This window comes from Macrobrachium nipponense, chromosome 39 (assembly GCF_015104395.2).
Source record: "Macrobrachium nipponense isolate FS-2020 chromosome 39, ASM1510439v2, whole genome shotgun sequence".
Taxonomy (NCBI): Eukaryota; Metazoa; Arthropoda; class Malacostraca; order Decapoda; family Palaemonidae; genus Macrobrachium; species Macrobrachium nipponense.
In genome coordinates, this window is record NC_061099.1 from 16013322 (window position 1) to 16032429 (window position 19108).

The 19108-nt window shown below is 36.9% G+C and overlaps 1 long non-coding RNA gene across 3 annotated transcripts in view; it reads left to right on the forward strand.

Annotated features, from left to right (window-relative positions):
- Positions 1-200: 200 nt before the first annotated feature.
- LOC135210154 (uncharacterized) overlaps positions 201-19108 on the forward strand; it is a 331532-nt gene continuing 312624 nt past the window's right edge. Inside the window, exons 1-2 of one of the 3 annotated variants that reach the window (XR_010313468.1) lie at positions 201-397; positions 686-1000. This is a non-coding gene — a long non-coding RNA (uncharacterized LOC135210154). The remainder of the gene's footprint in view (positions 398-685; positions 1001-19108) is intronic. The other 2 variants (XR_010313467.1, XR_010313469.1) reach the window with 2 other exon arrangements.

Consider the following 19108-nt stretch of genomic DNA (forward strand, 5'->3'; position numbering starts at 1 on the left):
TGTGTATGTTATATATAAATATATAAATACATCACACACACACACACACACGTGCACTGAATAAATGAATAAATGCCACCAGACAATTAGCCGAGCAGCCAATAACCATCCCACGCGAATGCGAAGGCAGAGGAAACGGCAGCTTGAGCTGAGCAGCACTGACAACAACATAGTAACTACCGGCTCATTTGACGCCTGCGTGTGCATTCTCGCGAACGCGTGACCGAAGGATGCCAGACTATATACAAGAAGAAGAAGGGGCCACACTTTGCTAGTGGCCAGCCTGCCTGAGTCTCTCGTAGAGAGTTTCAGTGCTGCCCCGAGCTCGGTGGGCTTCGGACGTGTTTGTGTAGTCGGTGGGTTTCTTACGTTGGTCTCTGTGATGTCTCCCCGGTAGGTTGGTTGCCCGGCGAAAATCCGTTTCATGACTTATGAATAAATCAAAAGCTAAATTTTTAAGAGTTGCGCGACGCGTTGGTTCAATATTTTCAGAGGGAAATATAAATTTATAGTATGCATAGCTCATGTCTGCATTTGAGTGAATCTCATTAACTTTAAATTGAAAGTTGTGATGATTTGATGAAGTTCATCTAAATTGCATTTTATGGATGCGACGAAAATCTTTATGCAAACATTTTTTTCTGTATAAATTTTGACCATAGTTAAAAAAAAACATGATTTTCAGTGCTTATTAAACGAGAATAGTAGAGATTAATAACATGAAGACAATAGAAATTATTGTAATGGACTTTTACTTTACAAAAACACGATATTTGATACAAAAACACGATATTTGAATCAAAGGCTTTAATTGAAATCCCATTTCCCATTGGAAAAATCGATCCTGACCATCAATATTAAGTGTTGTGTAATAAACTGAGATAAAAAAAACTGATGCTGACAAAAACCTGTCAGATCTGCAATGAGTGTCACAGTAACCTGCGGCTTAATACTGGAATGAGGAAGACAGGACTGGATAAATATTATATCGGTTATTAAGGTAAGCTTATTTATGGTGGAGAAATATTGTTTTGTTAATTAAAGATAATTTTTTGCAGATACTAGCCTCTTGTCTGCTTTTAATTGCCTAATCATTAGTTGATTTTTTCACTGCTTTCCTTATTTATATGATTGTTTTTTCAATGAATTCCTTATCGGGATTATTATTTTTCTTACTACATTCGTTTTTGTACGATTATTTTTCATAGTATTCTAATTGGTAAGATGGTGTTTTTCGTTGCTTGCATTACTTTATTACTATTTTTCACTGTAATCCATATTTCTATGATTGGTTTTCCATTGTATTCCTTATTAGTATGCTTTTTTCGCTGTATTCTTGATTTTGATGATTATTTTTTCCACTGTATTCCTTATCTGTATGGTAATTTTTTCCCTATTTTCTATGGTTTTAGTGTATTCCTTATATGTATGATTATTTTTTCACTTTAATCCTTTTTTTTTGCAAAATTATTTATTCTTATTTTCCTTATTTGTTTGCTTATTTTTTCACTGTATTCCGTATTTTATGATTAATTTTCACTGTCTTCCTTTTTTTGTTTCAGTAATTTTATCACTTCATTCCATATTTATAGAATTATTTTTCACTGTGTTCCTTATTTGTGTGATTAGTTTTTTTTCACTGTTTTCCATTTTTGCATGAGTATTTTTTAACTGTATTCCACATTTGCATGATTATTTTTTCTCTGTATTCAAGATTTGCATGCTTATTTTATGGCTGTATTCTGTATTTGTATTATTTCTTCACTATTCCATATTGGTATGATTATTTATCCACTTCATTCCATATTTGTATGATTATTCACGATATTCCATATCTTTTTATTGTAACTAAAACTGAATATATCATGTTGAGAGAATATCCACTTCCGGCTATACAAATGTTGATGCAGTGCATAAGCTCGTGGTCTGGTTATAACTTCCCGTTAAGGAAGGTAGATCCCGAGAATTTATGAATGCTAATATTTTTATATTCTCCTACGCCCCTGTGCATACACAAATTGCATTAAGCTGTAACACTGCGTATCAACTCTTTACACCGGAAGCGGAATTTGAATTCGGGCACAAGATTGTAAACATTTTTGTAAATGCACTGTAAGAAATGTATGGTTATTATTTTTCCATGTATGCATGTATTCATGTTTACATTACTTATTCGATGTTCGGTTTTTAGGGTATTATGAACACAATTCGACTGTCTTGTCTTCCAAAGATAGGCTTCCGGCTTCGTATTTGTCAAATATGTTAAATACCTTCTATATTTCTAACATTGTCAATTAAAGAAGTGTGTATGTATATATATATATATATATATATATATATATATATATATATATATATATATATATATATATATATATATATATATATATATATATATATATATGAAGAAGATAAGGCCCATAGAACACAATAGAACACTGGTAAAATATGGACGCTGGATGTCTTACAAGACTATGTATACAAAGCATATGTAGGCAGTGAGTCTATTGGTGACCCAGGAAGGATGGAAATTAAACTATTCCCTGGTGTCTTCTGGCCTCATTTAAACCCCCCCAAAAACCCCCCCCCCCCCCCCCCCCCCCCACACGTCTAGCGACTCTTTCCTGGTGGTCGGATGCTCTTGAAAACCTGTTTGAGAGGCCTAAGGATTATTAACTCGTCGATGTCATCCGATTTCCAGTGTCCTCCTGACAGGTTTATATTAATGGTTTGATTGATGATAGCAGATCCAGCATCATCCTCTTGTACGGACACCAATAGAGACTTACTACCACACAAACCTACATATGCTTTCTATATATACTTTTGTATGACACCTTATGTCCATATTTTACCAGTGATCAGACGCACAGAGGGAAATGCTCGAAATATATCGTTGCAACGTTCAAATAGTGTTTTATAGGTCTTTTATCTTCATATTATACGGTTGTATTTCAGTAAAAAGTCATATATATACATTATATATATATATAGATATATATATACATATATATATATATAATATATATATATATATATATACACACCTATATATACACATACACAGTCACATATATACACAGTAATTCACCTTCAGTCTCGATCTCGTTACGTTCATCAGTCTCTGCCACCGGGAGACATTCTCTTCTTGAATGTGGAATTCTCTCCCTTCTCTTGTATGCTCTAAATTATATAACCTGAAACTTCTGATACGCAAGTTTATCACCAATCAGTAAGAAGGAAGGTCATTTATCTTTATTTAATTATTATTTTTGTAACAATCCAACAAGGTTTGAAAAAATGTAGTTTTCTTACAATTGTATATATAGCTAATAAAGTATTATAGACATATATATAGTCTGTTCCCCGTAATATTAATATTCTATTAAAGGCAACTAAAAACCACTAATAAGCACAACAGACATGATTTACTAGTGAACAGGATTGTAGTGAAGTCAGTTCAAATACGGTTTTGTTAAGTTAATAAATTTTTAGTCCTTTTAAAATTGAAATATATATATATATATATATATATATATAATATATATATATATATATATATATATATATATATATATATATATATATATATATATATATATGTGTGTGTGTGTGTGTGTGTGTGTGTGTATGTGGTGTGTGTGATATGATGTGTGTATGTGTATGTTTATACGTATTTGAAAGGGGAAAGCGATATACGGAGTGACAGAATGAAAGATAAATTGCTCACACCCACCAGTTTCACTAAAAAGGGAACACAGCTGAAAGGGTCTCCAACAGAAAACGGGTCAGCCTAATTTCCTTTTGTTTTCTTGTATCCATTTTTCCTCTCATTCTCTCTTTATATTCTTAGTATTTCTTATTCACTCAGTTGGAAATCTGAGTTGTTAATAAGTCGATGATGATGGTTGATATACTATATTATTATTCTGTTTTAATTCTCCTAAATAAGGTTTCATTCACTCAGTCGAAAATCTAAGTCATTTATAGTTTAGTATATCTTAGTTTTACCAGACCACTGAGCTGATTAACAGCTCTCCTAGGCCTGGCCGAAGGATTAGATATTTTTACGTGACTAGGAACCAATTGGTTACCTAGCAACGGTACCTACAGCTTATTGTGGGATCCGAACCACATTTTATTGAGAAATGAATTTCTATCACCAGAAATAAATTCCTCTGGTTCCGCGTTGGCCTAGCCGAGAATCGAACTTCGGACCACCGGATTGGTAGCCGAGCGCGAAATGCACTCGGCCAACGTGGAACTTAAGTCACTTTTAAGCTTGTGATAGTTGTTATGTTTTTCTTCCCTGTTCAATTACTAATTTTTGTCATTATTTTTATACATATTACTAATTATCTGTCATTAATATGTCTACTTTTCTTGTATTTTGTAGTGGATAATTTGGCAGTTGCGCCATCACGTGTAATGACATTACAAATACAGAAAAAGTACCCATAAATATTATGCCAGTATATTTTTCTGAAAAAATATGATATCAGGGTATTCTGTTCTAATGTCCAAATCTGAATATTGTATTTTGATAATTTTACATATTTTTCTTTATTTTTCGGTAATGCTAATTATCTATCACTATGACTGCTTCTTTTATTGTCAGAATGTTGTAATGAAATGACTTTGCAAAATACAGATAAACTACCGCCCAAATATTGATTAGAATATTCAGTTCAAATTTCTAAATGTGGCTAATGCATTGTGATATTCTTAAAACAAATATTTTTGTATTTTTCCCACATGAAAACCAAAATGCATTATGAAGCAGCTTCAACACAGTGTTAATGCAATAAACTTGTTCATCAAGACTCCCGCAATTTGTGATGGACATCAGTCCCATTTATATTCCTGCTGGACGTATATGATGCATCTGTAACAAAAGTGGGCTAAGCCTCTCTCGATCTCTCTCGTCTCAATCTCTCTCATAATCTCACCCCCCCCCCCCCCGAAAAAAACCCCCAAAAAAGGAAAGAAACCAAAAAAAAACCCAAAACAAACAAAACACAAAAAAAAAAAAAACTCTCTCCTCTCTCTCATCTCTCTCTCTCTCTCTATATATATATATATATATATATATATATATATATATATATATATATATATATAGATATATAGATATATATATATATATATATTCTGTCACTACATAAAAGTTTTTTTTAATGGTATTTCATGAAGTTTCTCCTCTGGAATAAAATGACTTTGCTTTGTGAAAAGTAGATAACATTCGTCACTATTTAGTGACGTAGGCTAATGTGTCTTTCATTTAATTACACATGTATATTTCGTTTACCTATAAATGTAAGAACAATGTCAACTGCAGAACTTAAAATAATAAAAAATCAAAACAGTAAAAGTTAAAGAAAACCATATTAATATAAATAAAACTCATCAGTTATTTAACTAGAAGAAAAACCCTTGACCTTTGCTAATAGTATATTCTTTGAAATAATATACACTTACTATTTTATTCATCGGGGTCGTAGTCAGGCGGATCTTCTCCGTGGGTTCCGAGATGAAGACTCACTCAAGCCGTGATGGATTTTATCTGACAGGCGACCTTGCTATTTCTGCAGCTAGGGGTGACGACCCTAGTGTCTAGAGTGGGAGGAGGTGATCGGGGAAGGGGGTATGGTATAAGGCTACCTGCTGAAACACGAGCAGCCATTGCCTTGTTCCTCCAGGTCTCAGTTCAGTGGGAAGGGCTGTTGGGGGCTGGTCGCCCTTTTGTGCATGTTAGGTCTCTTGACACTGGGCTGTTTCTTTAAGCAACGCTACTATATTATATTCGCACAGGACCTTTAAACCACCTTGATGTTCTATTCACATGGGCATTTAAACTGCATAATATATTCACACATGACCTTTAAATCTTTAAGCCATATCGTCAAACTCGCTCATAAGCTTTAACTCTCACTAATATTATGTTTACACACAACCTTTAAAGCTTTAAACCATTGTGATGCCGTATTCACACATGACCTTTAAGCCTTTAAACCATAATAATGTCATATTCACACGGTGACCTCTAAACCCTTAATAGTAATGTATTTACACGTGCTCCTTTGAACCTTTAAACCATATTGTCATAGTCGCTCGTTATATTTACCTGTGACCTGTAAACTACACTAATATCATATTCATTCGTGATCTTTAAGCGTTTAAACTACACAAATGTAATATTCACCCATAACGTTTAAACATTTGAGATTATGAATTTCATCTTCGCACGTGACCTTCAAATACTAATGTTATTTTCACACGTGACCTTTAAACACTACAACAGCACCAAAGTTATTTTTTAAAATTTAAACCACACTAATGTTATATTCACACGTGCCCTTTAAATATTTAAACCACATTGATATCATATTCATATATGACCTGTAAGCTTTTAAAGTATGCTATTATCATATTCACACTTGATCTTTAAACATTTAAACCACACTAATGTCATATTCACATGTGACCTTTGAACCTTAAAACCATTCTTTTTTATTTGAATGGGACCTTTAAACCATACTGTCATATCCAGACATGTCCTTTCAACCACACTAACATTGGACTAAAATCGTATTCGCACGTGACCTTGAAAACTTTAATCTACAATAATGTCATATTCACACGTGACCTTTAAATCTTACTATCATATGCAGACATCCTTTAAACTGACCCAATGTTATATCAACATGAAACCTTTAAAGCGTTAAGCCATAATAATGTTATATTCACATGTGCCTTTAAAACTTTAAACCATTCTAATGTTATATAAGTATGCAAACCTTTAACCAACCTTATGTCATCTTCACATATAACCTTTACATGTTTTAAGAACTCTTAATGTCATATTCACATGTAGACTTTAAACCACACTGATATCATATCAACACATGACCTTTAAATATTTATGTAACTAATGTTATATTCACAAGCAATCTTTTAACCGAACAAATGTCATATTTAAATCCAAGCTTTAAACCTTCAAGCTGTTGTAATGTAATATAATGACTCTTATCCAACGCGAACTTTAAACCTTCAAATCACAATGCCATATTCACGTGCAGACACTAAACCACTCTAATGTCACTTTGAGACGTGAGCTTTAAACCTTTAAACCATTCTAGTGTCATATGTAAAATTCAACCCTTAAATCACTCTGATGTTATATTCCATTTTGCAGGATTTGTTTCAGAATAAATCAGGGAAGAAGGAGGTGAGGGCCTAGAAAATTCTTATTGATGATCTCTCTCTCTCTCTCTCTCTCTCCTCTCTCTCTCTCTCTTCTCTCTCTCTCTCTCTCTCTCTCTCCATATATATATATATATATATATATATACTATATATATATATATATATAATATATCATATATATCTATATATAAATATATATACTATATATATATATATATATATATATACGTGATGTATATTTATATATATACATATATAGACTATATATATATAGATAGATATTATATATATACATATATATAATATATATATATAATAGTATATATTTAAAATACTATATATATATATATATATATATATATAATAATATATATAAATATATATATAGGTGTATATATACATAGTAACACACAGGAACATTTATTCCACCTCCCCAATACTCAGTTCTTAAATATTTTCTTTCACTGAGCCATATCTTTCACATTACCCCACAGAACAGTAATGCAAAAACTTTAAGGACAAAGGATTGTTAGGTAATACCAAGAATACCTGGAATAAAGAACATAAGACTGAGCAAGATTAGAGAAAACATAAAAAAACGAGAAGAAGTTTAATAAAAAAAAAAAAGGAGAGAGTGAGGTTTTAGCTATCAAACGGCTAAGTAACACGTTGGAGAGTGAAGAACTAATGGAAAGGTGTCTAGGATGGTTTGAAGTCAAAATATTTATGTCACAACGAGAACTTGGGTGGGAAGCTGTTGATGGGCATTGCTTGCTTTTAACGAGAAAGTGATCTTAAAGAAATGGGCCTCCATTTTTGGTTCAGTTGGAAGAGGATTAATTCGGTCATATATATATATATATATATATATATATATATATAATATATATATATATATATATTTTATATATATACATATAATACTATATATATATATATATATATATATATATATATATATATATACAATGTGTGTGTGTATATGCGGAGGTCTTTTGCAGTGAAGTTTCATCTGCAATTCACTATTTAAAGTATGAACGAGACTGAACATCGTTTGAACTAGATGCTGGGCTGTGGAAATTTTATTTAAAGGTGTTACAAGATAACGCGGGACCATTTCCTATGTATTTTTGTTTGTTTTGATTTTTGTTTACTGGAATTATTCTTATAAACAAACATCAGATCCGCTAGGGAAAGGCGTTATTGGACCTCCCCCATTAAGTAATGACAGAAACTCGTCTTTAAAATAAAAGGAGGACAGGTTAAATGATTCGGGAAATCTAGCAGAATTCAAAGAATTTTCATTTTAAAAGTAATACCAAGAGAGAGTTCAAACTGAGTTGAATAGACACTAACACATATAATGGCTCTTTTGCAGTGCAAATGATGCAAGAGCTCAGAGTGCACGTTTACATAAGAAAAGTCAATAGCAAGATGCGTTAATTCAGTGTTAGCATGCAAAAGAGGCAGAAAAAATGACTTGAATTATTTCTTACACGTGCCTAATCTGTTCTCTTTTTGGCCATTGACTGAAATTCAAGCTTCCCAAAGAATACACACACATGTTATATAATTATATATATATATATATATATATATATATTATATATATATATATATATATATGATATATATATATATACTCTACTATATATATTTATATATATATATATACCATACATTACATATCATATATATATATATATAATATATATTATATATATATATTATATATTGTCACATGGTAGGGGGCCCGGTATGTGAAAGATTGCTGGCTCTTTTATGCTCCTTGACACTACGCAGTTTAACTTGGCTTTACCACCTACCAGTGATCAGAAAAATTAAGTCCTTCAGTGAATAATTAAGATAATCAACAATTACTTGGGATGTCAGTTAACATCGAGTGTCTACGTAACATATATATTTCTAAAGACCACAAGAAATGTACAGGAGCTAGCAATAGAGCTCTGTGGCACTCTCATTTGCTGTACTAAATGACAGTCTTAAGACAATGTTCCACATTACTGTAGCTATGTACAACAAAACTACCCTGGGTAAAATCATAAAATAAAAAGGAATAGGATGCTTGCAAGGGATTGATACAAGGAGAAAATGTAGAAAACTCTTCATACTGGATTCCAGGAAAGCTTGACAGGAAAATCCTAAAATGGCTTTTACGATGTATGTTCCATTATTTCACTAAAATTACTTATGAAAAAATCATGGACCTTTGCGACTGCTTATGACAGAAACAAGGGGGAAGCATTTCTCAAAGCTACTTTGGTTTTTGTAACTTTCAAGATTTCTAAGTTATTTTAGGGGAGGAATATAGGAAATGCAGTATATTGACGTTTGTGACAGAAATCCCCATGGAAGAAGTTGCTATATGCCCCCATTGAGCGTGAACATCGAGACTCTAACGTGGACTCAAATAATTTAGCTCAAACAAAATGCTGTCTGTTGGTTAGGACTTACATGCATGAATACAGAACACCTTAAGCTAAAAGTAAATGTATTTACTAGAGGTAACTAAACAACTTCTAGTCGATGCAAGTAACATGTCCATCTAAGTTACAATCAACCATTTATAACTAATATCAAATACATGTGAATTACCCTTTACAATTAGGATTACTGCAGATGTGCCTCAAAATTACAAATTATATTTACACCTTAGCTAATCATTATTCAGTCAATACAAAACCCACACAGGTACGTTTGTGCTTCCAGTTGACTCATTCAGATTACCTCGGTCTGTCTATGCAGGAGGGTTTTTTGTCAGTGTTGACACGTAAAGGTGTGCATCATGCACCAGTAATGTAAATTGAAATAAAAGAAACTTTGATGGTCGGGGGATGTGGGCAATTCTTATCAGACACAAAGGGGACAAGAAAGGTTTGAGTTCCTTGATCCCCATCTCTTTAATAGGCATTTATCACTGGTAAATGTGAAAACCTGACTCTTCAGGTATCTTTGATCACACGAGACCGTACAGTATTCTCGGGAATTAACAATAGCAACAATAGCAGGGCCAGAACATCTGGTGTTGGCACTCTGCAGGGTTCTGAAACAGAGCAAGTAATGTGACACAAAGTTAGTGGCAGACTACAAGAAAGGAAATGATCCACATTTTACAGAGTTACCATAGGAATCTGGGAGCCCAGATCTGAGGACAGTGTGAGAGTGCCACCTTCTACAGTTGTTGAGACAACCGGAATGGGTGGAGTCAGTCAGATATGTCAACTGCCAGCACAAATCCTTAGGCTATGCAACCAGCTGAGGTGTGGAAGAGTCTCCTTAGGGCCTCTGATTCTAAGGGCTTAGATGGTGAGGAAGGGAGAGGTACTAGCGTTGGAGACTCACAGGTCACAACAACCAACTCAGGCATGGGTTGCAAGGCCACACCTTTTGGGTGTGTTTTTGCTGTGGTCATGGGAATCCAGAAAAGGTTCTTGTGAACTTCGGGTTGGCTCTCTGTTCGACGCTGGTAGAGGAGCCAAGCTGGGTGCAGAGATGGGGGCCCAGATTACAATCTGTTACCAACACAGAACCAAGCACAGGAATCGAATCTTGATTTGGGACTGCCACTGTCATCTCAACAGGGCCGTTCTTGTAGTTCAACATGGAGTACTGAAGTGGATGGAGGATGGCACTGCCCAGGGCACACAAGTTGCACCCTCAGTGGGTTTGTGTCATGGCTGGGATTCACAGGACGGAGATAGAGGAGGTGATCTGTCACTGGCATTGATGCAGGGCCAGACACTATGGTCAGCTTGGTAAGGCATTCAGTGTCCAACCGGGACAGGGCAGTGCACTACCCACGACATGCAGATGGCACTGGTAGTGGAATCTCTGTGAGGGGTGGAGGTCAGTAGGTAGTCTTATTATTGGCACTAAGGCAGGACCAGTTTCAGGGTTGATGCTTGATACAGGCTCATTTACCTCAACAGATGATGCCTGGTACTGTCTAGTCCTTTTAAGTGGCACTGATATTATTCCTGAGACCTTGTGGTCATAGCTGGTTCTGGTGACCCCTAAATTATTAAGATCAAATGCCATCAGGATATGGGGTATTTTTTAATGAGAATGGAGTCATGGCGTTCAGTTTTAGGCTCCTAAGGGACCCTGTCTTCCCAACTCCGGTGGGAAGTTTCAGAGGGTGCCACAGTCATGGCAGGCATCTGGGAGAGTGTTATACTGAATGACAAGGGGGGAAGGTTCCTCTCTGGTTCTGCAAGGTTTTTAGCAAATGAGGCCCAGGTGGATCCACAGGTTGAGAGGCTGTGGGGCCACTGAGGTTGGAATTAGGAAAGGAGGGCCCAGTCGGCACCTCAGTTTGCGAGGCTGGTGAGCTGGCAGGGCATGGGACAGGAGGAGAGAAAGGAAAGGGGACAGGTTCTGGGTTGGAATTGCTGTCAGGTGCAGACATGGAGTGACTTGGCACTTGACTCTGGATTATGGTGCCAAATTACTCAGATAAATTGGGGTCACTGTCCAGGTTAGCAACAGTGCTGCGAGGACTTTGTGTTTCTCATAAACTACCTGAACATCCTACACTTTTTACCTCTCTTCCTTGTGTCTCTCCTGGCTTTATGATTTGATGTTACATGGACCATAAGTCTTGCAATGGATGTAGTGCCATTTGGCATTGGTAGAGAGAGCCCTCTAGTAGGCATCTGTAGAGAAAAGATTTCTCCTTTGGTTTTATAGGCACTGCATTCACATATCTGAGAGGGACCTTGGGGGTCTCCTTTGTAAAAAAATCCTGCCCTAATAGCAGGGATGCCCGGTAGTGAGGGTTTCAGTGACTCTGAAACGATATTTGCAAGTCTGCAAGGGGTCGCCATAAGCAACGGTAAAGCAGACAGTAGGTATGTCCAATGAATGATCATTGAACTAGCATAGGTAAGTGCGTTCGTCCTCCCGAATGGAGGTATCATGAGGCACACAGTCTCTCACAATGAGACTAACTTCCAACCCCATTTCTTCAATATTATTCAGCACACAAGGTGGTCCTGAGGTATGAGGGGGCCAGGGGGCTGACAGTCACATTGTCCAACCCTATTCATTTGGTTGACACTTGTACATTGACTACTGTGTGGACCACCTTGACCAGGGCATACTGAGGGCATCCTACATAGTGTGCGGATGCATGCCCTACCTTCTTGCAGTCCTTACAAATAACTTTGATATAATCTCACTGGGGTTCCACTCCTGCAGTAGTGCTAGCAGGACGAGTTTGGGAACCTGAAGTGGTAGGGGTGTGTCGGGTGGGAGTAGTCTTGTCAGACTACCTTAGGTTAGTCTTGTGGCTATTTCCAGGTCTGTTGGAGCTCTGTTTAACTTTGTGCCCAACCTTCTTACATAAATGACAAATGAGCGGCTTTGAAAAGAGGCTGTTGTTAGGGTGAGCAGAGGTGGAGGTATGGCCAGAAGGTTAGATCTTTTTGCTGTACAAGCTCAAGTTTGCATGGTGGGTTTCCCATTTGTCTGCTAACCAGCAACACTCATCGGCTGTCACAGAGTGCTTGGAGCTTAGTAAAAGAAATCATCCAATATCATGCAATCATTGATTTTGGTATCACTCTTTGCAAGAAGAGATTCCATCCACCTGTTGAAATTCTGGGTTTTGTAGTTGATCCAGTCCGTCCAAGACTGTCCCATATCCTTAGGGTGACTGCGCAACGCTGTCTCCATTTCTCCGGACTGATCTCATAAGTCGTGGAAATGGCTCATCTTTCTGCAATGAGGTCTCCTTGATCCTCAGGGGTCAGAACTCTGAGTGCGATGTACCCTTTTCCCTTCATATACCTGTTCAGGGTGATGGTGACCTCAGTTGCTGTAGGGGAGAAATTCTCAAAGACACTCTTGATGTCATTGAGGCAAGCTTCCTGCTCAACGTATGTCCAGGGTTGAATGAGTAAGCTCATACCTAGGAAGATAAGATGGTATGGCAGGCGGCAAGAGCAGGGTAATCTACCCTGTGTTGGGCTATGGTCATGGTGTTATCGGGGTGAAGCTGTTCCATGGCGAGCTTGTGGGTGCATTGTTTTCTTCCAGTGCTTTCCTTTCTGCTGGTGGGCTAAAGCCAGCTCAGATTCGTAGTTTCTCTTCTTTATCTGCTTGCTCAGCTTTCTCCTGAGCTATCCCTTGTCTGACCTGTTCTATTTTGGCATCCAACCAGGCAGTAAGGGAGTCTTTGGTGTATAGTGACATGCTTGGAGGGTGAGAGAAGCTCTCAATATAGAGTGCCACTGAATGGCACTTGTAAACTCAGTTGCAAAGTTCTGCAGAACATATCTGGTAACAAGCACTATGCTTAGGCACTAGCTAGGATGACATCAAGAATCAGGTAAAATGGGTAGTGACAGTGAAAGGCTGCACTTGTGGGGGTCACAAACTGTGTGGTGGCTCATAATAGCAGAGTGGTGCCAACAAAGGTGACACTTGTAGTTGCAAGCTGTACATCCTGAATGCACTTGCAAACAAACAAGTTGCACCTCAATGTGTGGTACACCAAGAGTACAAATGGTTTCATTTTCCTAAAGCAAACAGCAGGATGAGGCACTCACTGGCACTCAACAAATCACAAACAATGGGATGAAGTCAGGTAGCATCCGACTTCCAGTTCTGAGGAACTAATTCACTGGGGTTGTACAGGTCCTGTAAGACTAGCAAATCGTAAGGTTAGTGTTGTTACATCCTAATGCAACCTCAGACAGACCAGTTGCACATAGTGTGGGTACTTACAGAGTATTCTCGAATGAGGCCCTTACTGACACTCAGACGGACACATCATGGTGAAGTCAGGCAACAGCTACTTCGACTTCTTAGGAACCGGTAAGGTGCTCGGTCGAGCATAGTGTCATTGACCATGTGCTTAGGCAAGTAAGGTTATCATTCGAGTGTAGTGGCACTGACTAGGTGTGTAGGCATGTCTTGCAAGACATACAGGTGTGTTCCACAGAACATGGGAGCACTCAATAGTGCAATCAACAGTCCCTTCTGGACTTGGTCACAGGTCAACAAAATTCAAGGATTCAACAGTGCAGTAATAGTCCCTTCCGGACTTGGTTGTAGGTTCAGCAGAGCTTCAAAGCACTCAACTGTGCATCAACATTGCCTTCTGGACTCAGTCACATGTGTTCCTAAAAATGTAGGTGGCACTAAATGTGTGGCTGTGTTCCCAAAGTAGATGGCACTTGCAAGTATATGGGTAAGTCCAGCAGGACGCACATCGATAATAACTCTCCGGCTTTTCAAAATCTTCAGTGCACTTAACAAAATTTTGTGGGACTCTTGGCAACACAAGTGATGGTAGAATAAGTGAGTCTCTACAAGACTCAGCAAGTAAACAGTACTGGTGCTGAAAAATACACCTAAACAACGTGTGGCACACTTATAACAGAAATCTCAAGCTTTCTTAGCCATACAAACAAGTTATCTACCAACTGGGTTTGTTGGTAAGTCAACCAACAAAGCTTATGCAAAGGAATCATTCATAGTTTTGTGACGTACATTCACAAACACTTCAGAGTACACACAAACTTCTCCACAGTTCTCGCAAAAGAATAATGTTACAGATGTTACAGAATCTTAGTCTTGCATACAAAAGATATATCAGGTGTGTGTATGTTATACCATGCAAAACGAGCATCCCCATATCTTGAATGCTGGCGAGCAAAGGAAATAAGAAAAGTGAAAGTGTTTCCACTTGGAATTAGCGTGAACTGTCAAAGTTAATGTCTATCGGGCAAGAGTACTGTGAAGGTTAAGTAGACAAAAAGTAAGTGTTGAACTTAGGCAGGATGATGGCCAGTGGTTAGGGGTAAGATTTCTTTACTACTACGGAATATTCGAGAAATATTGACTTAAGAGTGCAAACGCTTGTTTGGGCTATTACATTACCCTGTACTTTCCTCACTGCTAAGATTTAAGTAGTTGAATTTGGTACCAATGTTATGTATACAGTAGACCCGATAAATCAAGTAAACTAATGACGCATTCTGAGAAGAATTAAATTCTTAAAATGTGACTTGACAACTGTCGGTGAAGAGTGAAGTAGTAATATATCGCAGTTCTCCTGAGCGAAGGACCAGTTGCCGCAAGGGTTGCAGGAAGGTTTTTTTTTAGAAAAACATTGCAAGCTTTCACTGGAAAAATACAATTTCTCGAGTTGTTAATTTATTAACACTAATATCATTGCACTTACCTAACACTTAGCAAATCAACTTAGCAAATCAACTGAGACCCACAGTTTCATGAATAACAGTTAAAAATGAAAGGTAAGCATGAATGGCAATTGGATTGCAAAGTTAAGCTCAAAGATACATGAGGCTTGGATTTCAAACACTTGGAAAGCGCAATACAAATGAAATACTAATATGTAAGTACTTCCTTGTTGTGTGCTGTAGACCCCAGATGAAAACATAGGTAGATTTTGCCATAAGAGTGTGTGGAAAACAAAATAACTTGCTAGCCTTACCTGATCTGCTAGTTGACAGAGTTGTAAGGGGTTATGATTTCAATTGCAAATTAAGACTGCATCTTGCACTAGAGATACACGTATCTTGGCAAGGTTACCGCTGTCACCTGGTAGAGTGCCTGGGAAGTGACTTGGTTTTGCCTCCTACCAGTGATCAGAAAAGGTAAGTCCCTCATGAACAATTAATCATCAATTACTTGAGATGCAAGGTAAACATAGAGTTTTCACTAATACATATAATTCACTAAAGGGGATCAGAAGAAATATACAGGAGCTAGCAATAGAGGTCTGTGGCATTCTCATTTGCTGTACTAAATGACAATCTCAAGACAAAGTGTCACAATACTGCAGCTATGTACAAAACCCCTCTGGCTAAAATCACAAAATAAAAAGGGGAATAGGGTGCGGACAAGGGATTGGTATAAGGCGGAAAATGTAGAACACTCTTCACTCTGGATTCCAGGAAAGCTTGACAGGATATGGCACTGGCAATGACAACGAAGTGGAACCGTTGATCTATTGGTAATACACACACACACACTTGCACTCGAACCTGCAATTTAGGGACCGTTGTAATGCAAGGGGGAATTATGAGTGAGATCGACTATGGAAAGCACCCGAGAACACTGAAAACCTTCAGCATGTAAATAGGCACAAATCACTTATGAAATATAGCACTGAAATAACTTACTACTTTACATTAACTAGTGTTTCATAGGTCACAGAAGTCTCTTGAGGGAGATTGCAAAGTAAGGGGTTTTGAGAACAGTTGAGGAGATAAGAAATGATAGAAATGGTGAGGCCGAACCACAACTTCCATTCAATTTACCTTTGCCCATGGACAGAGACGTGTAGAATAGAGCCAGTTTGCAAAGTGCAGGAACTTCAATGGAAATCGGCGTTGCAATCGGTCCAAACCCAGGGAGAATATGGTGACAGGAGGAGTGCACACTGGTTGAGTTCATAACCGCAGAGGTCCAACAGTGGTGGAGTGCACGCCCAACCATTACAGGTGCAGCATCACAGGGGCATCTGGTAAAGGACTTCTCACCAAGTTCTTCGACATCAGTGGGTGACCGGCTGCTTACGAAGACAGACAAATGCGTGCGACGGGACTCAGCCTCGTGTCCGGCAGTCATTCCTCGTGTCACTTCTCAGACGTGCGAGGGGCTGCCACCTCTCTATATACCAGAAACTGACAATAGGCTCATTGTATTCTTGTTGTGATGGCACATGGTTGGCCTATTGTTTCATATTCCCTTGGGATGTATTATCCTGACAGGTAGTTGGAAAAGAAATCATAGCTGGCTAGTACCATTGAAGGTAAAAAGGGAATACAATATGTAAGTCATTAACGCCTGAGGGCAGAAAGGAATAAATGTGTTTTCGATCCACCTGAAGGATTGGTAAGAGGTCAAGTCAGGTAGAAGCTGGGTAAAGGGTGCAGGTATTGAGACAAGTAGAAAACACTCCCTAGCGATTTACCGCTAATAACCCCGGTACTCTCCTCAAAGGCGGCTAAGGGGAAGTCTTAATTGGTTTCCGTCTTAAGTTTGGGAAAAATCCCAAAATAACTTTCGTATGTACGTTCCATTATTTAACTAAAATTACATGGGGGAAAAGTCGTGAGCCTCTGGGACTGCTTATGACAGCAGCAAGGGGGATGCGTTTCTCAAAGCTGCTTTACTTTTTTCAACTTTAAAAACTTCTAAGTTATTTGAGGGGAGGAAAAGCGAAAAAACAAATGCAAAATATTGATGTTTGTGACTAATATATAATATATATATATTATATATATATATATATATATATATATATATAGATAATATACATATATAATAATATATATATAAATATATATACACACATACACACACATACACACACAACACACACATATATATATAATATATATATATATTATATATATATATATATATATATATATATATATATATATATATAGTGTGTGTGTGTGTGTGTGTGTGTGTGTGTGTATGCTTAAAAATCACAGTAGATGCACGTGACTTCATTAAGTAAGCGAATAAGCAAACAGCAGTCCACAGGAGAACCCATAGCAACTCCCTCGACCTGCAAGTAGAGCTGTTTATAAAAAAGAAACAAAAGCAGCATCCTGCACTGTAAGTTCCAAAAAAGACTTAAAAAGTTGTCTATTAAAACCATGAAAACATCTTATAAAAAACTTTATCTAAAATAATCTCAATAGTTCGGAGACAGCAACATTCGTAAACAACGACTCAATATCTAAACTGGCCATTTTTCAACAAAGACCGAGATAATGAGAAATCATTAAGTAAGTGATCTAAATATTTAGAAATATATGATGGGCTATTATATGATGTCATAATTGGTCTAATGGGTACTTGCAGCGCAGGATGCTGCTTTTTTTTAATTTTTAAACAAAACTCCTACCTTGCAGGTTTGAGGAATTGCTATGGAGGGTTTACTCCTTTAAGGTAATGTTGTTTTCCGAATTTAAATTTTTATGGCACATTTGGAGGAAGAGTTTTTAGGTAACTGTCCTAAATCTTATAAAACTTTTTTTTTTATAGGAGATATATTGATGATACATTCGTGGCAATGTCTGGATTTTCTGGATTATGTCAACTCTAAACACTAACATTAAATTCACCATAGAGTAAGAGACTGAGGATACTTTGGCCTTTTTAGACGTTAAAATCATCATAATTTTAGTACTTCGGATTTTAGAAAAAATACTTGCACAGGCCTTGGAGGTAGCTTTTATAGTTCTTGTTTCTTTTCATTTAAAGTTATTGCAATAACTACCTTAGTTTTTAAGAGATCTCCGCTATACATCTAGCTGGGTTAATTTCCACTCTGAGATTGAGATTTTACTTAAATATTGTACCAAAAATTCTTATCTCAAAAAACTTTTGTATAACGTTGTTAATAAAATTTTGGCACATCATTTTTCTGATCCCGTTCTGAAATTTAATGTTCCTACATTGACGATGTACGGTACAATTCCATTAACCCATTCTGACCTTCTTAGATCCAAAACTAAACAAATCGTTGAAAAGGATTTTTTTAAAAACTGAATTTAATCCCTATGAATCCACTCAAGACTGGCGGACAAGCTGCAGACTTTTATGAGGTCCAATATTATTTATAAATTCGAATGCCCAAGATATCTTGGTAATTATATTGGTTCATCAAGGAGAATGTTGCAGGTCCGTTATTACAGCCACTTAGATTTAAGCTACAGAACTGGCTCACGTATTGATAACCCTGAATTTTCTAGCATTAGAAATCATGCCGCTAAAGGCAAGATCAGTATTGATAAGAAACATTTTTTCATTATTGGAACTACCAAACAATCTTCCTACTTAACGACCCTTGAGTCTTTGTTTATCAAACGTTATTCACCCTCCTTAA